This window comes from Temnothorax nylanderi, unplaced genomic scaffold (assembly GCF_030848795.1).
Source record: "Temnothorax nylanderi isolate EJ_2023f unplaced genomic scaffold, tnyl_v1.0 TNYL_tig0088_pilon, whole genome shotgun sequence".
NCBI lineage: Eukaryota > Metazoa > Arthropoda > Insecta > Hymenoptera > Formicidae > Temnothorax > Temnothorax nylanderi.
Window position 1 is genome coordinate 732,257 of NW_027249150.1, and position 7,693 is coordinate 739,949.

The following is a 7,693-nucleotide window of genomic DNA, read 5'->3' on the forward strand; positions in this document are numbered from 1 at the left end:
TCGCGCACCGGGGGGTAGTCGCTGCCTATCTTCACCAGAAAATATATAACCGCGCGGCGCATTTGGCGATATACATTTTATAATTATTTCCTCGAATATCGGTCAATATCGGTTTTCAATGATTCTGTCAATTCATTAAGGACTATCGATCACGAGAAAAAGAAAAAAAGTTGAATAATGAAATATTTATTTGGAATATTCAAAATAAACGTCTATAATCTCAGTATGTAAAATATGCATGTAATTAAAATATATAATCTATAAAATTTATGTACAGTTCACAGGTTGATAGTCAGTATAACATAAAAAATATTTTAATTATTAAATTCTAGCGTTACCTTTTGTGCTTGTTACACAATCAGAATCATTCGCATAAAGAACAACATCCTCGAGCGTCGAGTGGCTTCGTCAGGAAAAACGTTATTAGGAGAAATTAAAAAAATCTTAAGGTCTTTTCGCCGTGAGAGATGATTAACGCGTTGATCGCCTGCATGAGATTCACTGCAGGAAGAGGGCGAGGCTCGTTCATCTTCATTTCTCTTTCTATCTGCGTCCTCCTCTCCCTCCCTCCCTCCGTTTTAGCCCTTTCCTGTATATTCACCCGATAATCAGCCCCTGATAATTGGACGTCTTGAAATTGACGTCGTTCACGCCAACATCACCGACGGGCGTCCGCCGTCAAACTTTTTCCGCAGGACACTGATACGCTATCTAACTACAATTACGGCGTAATTAAGAACGGTGAGGGGCGATAATTAAAGATTAAGATACTTGCCAGCCGGGTAGGAGCCTGCAGAAGTGACAACATCGCCGCAAGCGAGCCAGCTCGGCGATATTAAACCCCGCCTGGTACAAACTACGCTGTGCCGGTGTAAAGTCGGCCATTGACTACTTGCGGATAATCGCTGCGCCTTGTACCCGCCTACATTAGCTCCGAGATGCAATGAAGTATAAGATGAAATATGAGTAGCGAGTGATAAACAGAAGGACATGATTCACATAGCATACACGTGACCGTCTATATAAAATAAGACTTAAAAAAAATTAAAAGTCAATTTAAATTGATCGTCAATGAAGTACTATAATTGTTTTGTTTGATCAAAGTTATAATTCTTCAAATATATGTATTTCATTAATCGATTCGCTGTATTACGTTACAAAAAAATTCGCAAGTTAATTCACATCTTCATATTGCACAGCCGAGATTTAATTTTTTTTTATTTAGTTCATTTTTATTTAGTTCTTATCGCGTTTTATTCTGTTACGTGAGATGCGGAGGAAATAATTTGAACAGGTGAAGTAATACGAGCAGATCATACGGTTAGAAAATAATTACTGTTAAAGCTGGCGCCTCTCTTATTATAACACAGGAATTTTTCGCTGATATTTTCGCAGCAATATTTGTTCGACCAGCCTGTACGATCGAGGTGCATAAAATTGTTAAATTCAGAAAAAAGCCGGCTATACCTCATCGAATCGAAAATAGATACGTTCCTCTTTCCCATATTTATTATCTTCCTCTTCTGCCTTTCGGCAGTTTACGATTCCTCGTCTCAATTTTGTTAAATATCATCAAAATATATAATTTCTCAAACTACAATGTTTTTTATATTATACATTATGATGAGCGATAAAAATTAAATAAAATTAATATTGCAAAGCTAATTTACGTGACAAAGGATAGTTTTGAATTGCAAATGGATTGCGAAACAATATATTGCTGATACAATCGTTATCGATACACTTCCGATACTTCTGCTATATCTCGCTATTTTTTAAACAAGGTTAATCCGTTTTACAAAAAAGATGCTCTTATACAAATATCAGACGGGTAAATATTCGCTGGTGTTTATCAAAGTACCGTTCTGTGCCAAAGAATCTTTTTATGGGATGAATTTCAGCTCATGTTACACGCAAGCTGTACTACTTTTACACGTTAATGAGTAAGTTGCGAAGCAAGCCATTTAATCGCTACGGCGAATAATGCGAAGCGTATAATCGGGACGAGGACGAAGAAACAAAACTCCGCTTGTGAACAATGGGTTCGTTAACGGCCGCGCTTCATTAACTGCGAAAACAAATTTTCTGGATGCTTTGCAATCATCGAGTCATTCAACTCCGCGCGACGTTTTGACGGCGCGACGGATGCCCGCGAATGCAAAGTTGTCGATACTTCTGTCGATATCATCGTGCCCGCGATTTGTTCAAGTTTCGCCGAAGGCTTGCGCGCGGTTTTAATCGCCGTTCTCGCATATATATGTATATACACGCAGTATCTCAGACTCTAATGACACTTATTGCGACGCTTAACATTAATATTCTGGAAGATATACTACGGTTTCTCTACAGGGGGTATTTACACGTATAACGAGATCTCTAACTATATTTCTCTTGCTTTCCACCTTTCTTTCTTCATGAATATTCGCGTGCGGTGTTTATATAAATCTTGAAAATTGCGAAAGATTTGATTGCAGCTGCATGTGAAATTCGCAACAAACTTTTTCGTTTGGCGAATGTTGCGTTACATGCATCGCGCAAAATTCCAACCCCCGATACGAGAAATAAAAACGTTTGTTAAGCAAACGTTATTTGGCTCTCGCGTAACTTGTCCCTTTATATAACTCGGTCACCGTCGGTGTTATTTTATTGCCCGGCGCGTCGCGCTCGTCCACTAACTTCCTAAAACGCCCCGGTTCGCGAAATTGGTACGTAGATGGACCGTGTCGACTCGCGTACACGCGAGAGAGGGAAAGAGCGAAAGAGCGAAAGAGAAGGAGAGAGAGAGAGAGAAACCTGGAGAACCAAAAGTAGTGTAAATCGAGCTTACAATCCAATCAGACAGCCCCCTCTGACTCTGTTTCTCTTTCGAGCTCTCCGAGGTTCGTCAGACGCTCGAGGGAAGGAATGACGAAAGCGAGAGAAAGAAGTCTACCGAGGTGTATGTGTGTGTGTATGTAATTGTGTGAGCGCGCGAGCGCGTTTGAGAAGAGAAGGGTAGTAGCTGCGAGGGTGACGATCAAGAAAGAGGGTGGATAGTAAGGCAGAAGCGGCAGGGCCGCAGAAATAGCCTCGGGGGTGGTTTAAGTGAGGGGTGGCATAGTTGTACCGTGGAGGAGGTGGCTCGTGATCCTCACGAGAGAGAGAGGGTCGCAGGGACACGCAGATATTTCCGAGTACATTTTTGATGGGATTTTTAAATGAGCTCCAATTGCGTTAAACGCTACGCCTCTTTCGACTTAAGGCAAGATTTCCTTAAACGACGTTTCAGCCTCTCAGAGCCTCGGCGCTGTCTCGTTCCGGAATGAAAATTACCGGAGGTCGGCCTCGTCCTCTCCGCATCCTTATATCTGCACTCGGGTTTTTTTTTCTTTCTTCCCTTTTTTTTACCTTTTTTTGCTCCCGTCGCCGTCGTCGCTTACGGCTATTTACCGTGTGCGTCGGGGTATCAGTGACGTCAATTAGCTCCGAAATAATTGCTATGTTATCTGTGCAAACGCGGGCGAAAGTGTATGAATATTTGATAAATATTCACGAATTCTTTGAATAATTATGGCCTTGAATAAAAGATCGAGAAATTCTCTCCCTGGTATTGAACGAAAGAAATGTGACGGAAAAACTCGCGTTGTTTAGGACACCGTGTATATCAGATAAACTTGAGAGTGCTCGAGAACCCGATAAACATCATGCTACATCGTACGCATGAGGGTTGAGCATAAATTGCGTATAAATTACGAGAAGATACGGAACACATTGAAACACGATCGTGAGATTGTTGCGTCCGCAATTAACAAGTTTCTCGCAATAACTTGCTGTAATGTTTGGAGCACAAATATTTATCGCGTATCGAGAAAAAGTGTTAAATTGCAAAACGATTACATGGATTTGTCAAATGCAATTAAGAAGGCGAAGAGAGAACAACAGTATGGGTAACGGATGATTTCGCATAAAGTTGCTCGCGCGAGATATGCGAGTGAGGATGAAGTTAGGTGGAGAGAGAGATAAGGTGAAATAAATTGTGCCGAGTTTTAGCGTACTTTTATGGCGACGATGGGACACGTCTTAAAACCAACGACGTAGAAACAAAGAAGGATAGAAGCGTCGTATCTACAATGGAGATACAGCTGCACCAACCGAGAGAAAAGTAATTCAAGAAGAAAACCCGCACACACGCACACATACGCGCAAGCACGCGCGCGAGCAATACATATTCTCTCTTTCTCTCCCTCCCTCCCTCCCCCCTCTCTTTCTTTCAGATATTAAATTTCTTAATTATTAACTTGAATCACGGAATGTATGAGTATATGTATATATTATATTAAAATATTATATTACTTCGTGAATAAGTAACTGAACATAATTCATTTTTAAGGACACAGATACAAAATTCACGAAATCTGTTTTAATAAATATGTTTGGAAAAATATCTTAAACATTACATATTTTGCTATATTATATGATTTTAATAGTTAAACTTTATGTAATCGGCTATTTTTGCGATTCATGCATTTACTGAAACTTCCTATACCTACACGGAGAGAATTTTTTGTTATATTTTACCCTTAAATTCACTACAAACTTGGGACAACTTGGCAACCAAGGAATTTTTAAAATATACAAAAGACATTTTACAAACAACGTGGTAAAAATTACCAAGCAGATTGGTAAATTTTGAAAAATTATTGAAATTTCCTAGATATATTTTAGTAAAATTAATCAAACATATTTCATATTTGAATGTAATAGATATTAATATTTTTTATTATGGTGGATATTAATCAGAAGCTCGCATAAAATTCTTGGTGGTACATGTTGTCCCACAACTACCATGATTTCAGGGTAAATTTTAAGAGAAAATTCTCTCCGTGTATATAAAATGCGATACTTCTTCGTATAGATCAATTTTTTGGTTTTTCCAATGTAATTGTGGATACCTTAATCTCGAAAGAGATCGTCGCTAAACACTCTGACAGTATGTGCGATACAAACAACGACCAGTGAATGCATCCAATCGTCGGAGCACGCCAGACACACACCTCGAACGCAGTTAACTGCCACTTATCGAATTAGAAGTTTAACCGTGTCACGTAATTTCGCCGCGGTAAGAACGTAATTGGCACTTAATCCCTTTAACGGGACGTTAACATGTAACGGCGACGAACCCTTGATGATTCCCGTTATATATCACGCGGAACGATGCCATTCCACCGGTGACGGCCGCGGTCCCAAAGATTCGCCGCTCGAAAGTATCGACGCGTACATATTTTCGTTGACATCACCGTCGCAGAGTTTATGCGTTTATCTCTTCGCCGTGCCGAAGGGCACACAATATTACAGCTGCGTCGATGAAAGAGAGAGAGAGAGAGAGAGAGGGGGGAGGGGGGAGAGAGAGAGAGAGAGAAGTCTGCAATGTGCTGTGAAGATTCAATTTTGCAGCGTTTGCCAGCACGTGCGGCGCGTTAATCTCACGACGCTTAAACGATGAATCGTCAGGCAAATTGTCGTATACCCGCCACCAGTCCGGCATAATATTGCGTCTGGTTGCACTTGTGCAACACGTCCGATCAGCGTGCGGTATAATGAGCTCGCTTGGCTACTTTGTTTCGCGATAATAAACGAGCCGGAGCTCTATCGCGCGATCCGATTGACATAATCACAATCATCGTCTGCATAAAGGTCCGAGGAGTTATTACTCATTGTACGAAATGCTAAATTTTTGGGTTAACGCGAAGAATTTTTACTATCCATATAGACCGATTAATTCTTTCGGGACAAGATTTAATTATGCATGTAATAGCTCATTTATACAATATAGCTCATATATATGAGTTTGTGTGTGTGGTGTGTGTTTTAAAACTGATAAATATCGGTAACTAAAAGTCCAATAATTAAAAAGTAATATTTTACAACACGTTAAAAATTAAATTATTCTCATTATCTTGCAATTATTGGACTTGTAATGCATGACTTCAAATCGTAGTAATATATCCGTAGAATAAGTTTGTTCGCGATGTTAATTCGCGGTTGGCGGAACTCCATATCGCAATATAGTATTTTGTTCCGCTGTGATGGCGAAACACCGCTTAGGATTGAAATAAATTTCGAGGCAGGATTTTCGAAAGTTTCCGCTAATCAGAAAGCGTTTGTGCGCCACCGCCGTTGCGAGAGTGCCGCTTACAAGAGCCTGGGGGATAGGTCTCCCAGAATTTGTGTCGGACCAGAGACACTCTGGTAAATTAGACTACTTTCTCAGTAACGAGCGACACAAGCGCGGAGGAGAAAACGCGCCCAGCGTCTTCTCTCGCTCGCGGACGGAGTCGCATCTGGCGCCGTTCGAAAACTTTTGCATTATGTCAGGCGCCAGTAACGCAAAATGCAATGCAGCTCGCGAGAAACGCGGACATAAACATCGCCGACAACGCGAAATACGCGGCGAGAGCACGATCGTGTGTCTCGTGCTCAACTTCTAATGGCGAGCGCACCGGTCCTCTCGGCAACGTTTCTTCGGAACACCGTTTTATAAAAAAAAAAAAAAATATTGTGCCGAATATTGGTTAGTAAATTGTTTACTAATCAATATAGCTTTGTTAGTATATTTTTTACCTCGTTTTTTACCAAATATAAACTAATCTCGAATAAATCTAATCTTTACCAATCCGAACACAATTATCTTTTGGATAGGTAGAAATTTACTAGAGTATCTTTTTTATAAAGTGTACCGCGTAAGCGTACAACGTAGAAGCTCGTGCAATTTCCATTCCTTAATTAAATTGTTTAAGCATTTCGCAGTAATTTCCCTTTTTTAAGCGAAAAAATTAACATGCACATTTAACAGTATCATACACAAATAAAATATGACTGAAACAGATATGTTTCTGCGACCGACAGATCGAATCCGAAAATAACACTTGTCAGACAGCTGACAACCAGATAAAGGTTCTCAGTAGCTGTGTGTCATAGTATCTCATCTAACCCGAGGTTGATGTCTTTGTTTACCAATGACTAACATCTAATAATAGATTGCGGTTTACCTGTTAAATCCATCCTTCCACTCCGATCGTCTCGAGCGTTCCAACCACGACTTTAGTCTTTTCCGGAGAAAAAACCCCGTGTCTCGAGTCACCGGCCCCAACGATAGTCACAGGTAGTATCAACCCCTCGGGTGCACGAAGGTGCGCGGTGACGGAGGTGGCGGGTCAGCGGCCCGAACCCTCGAACTCGTCGCCGTTGAAAAAAAAAAAAAGAAAGGAAATCTGTCCGTCGACGTGGGGTGCAGGTTGCGCGAGAAAGCGTTCGAACCACTGGCTACGTGCTTTCTTACGGGAGTTTGGCGCGCGACTGTGCTACTGGGGCCAACCCCGGCCGCCATCAACCCTCTTATGGCTCTGTGTCCCTACGCGTTTCAACCCCTCCTCGCCACCCTCGCTCTGTCTCCGTTCTCATTCCTCGCTCTCTCCCTCTCTCTCTCTGTCTCGCCTGTTCCGCGCTGCCCCCACCACCTTCATCCCCCACCAGAATAACGAGCGTGACAATCCTTCTCTATTTTCCTTCCATCCCTCGGCATCCTTTCCTTTTTTCTCTCACGGTGTCGTCCTACATCTCTTTCTCTTTCTCCCTCTTTCTCCTTTCCTTCGAGACTGAAATTCTCCTTCTCTCTCCCGCCGATAGTCTCCACTCTGTCTTTGTCGTTTCTCCC

The 7,693-nt window shown here is 41.5% G+C and overlaps 1 pseudogene; it reads right to left on the reverse strand.

Moving 5' to 3' along the window:
* Nucleotides 1–228: 228 nt before the first annotated feature.
* Nucleotides 229–7,366, reverse strand: LOC139774822 (uncharacterized; annotated as a pseudogene).
* Nucleotides 7,367–7,693: the final 327 nt, after the last annotated feature.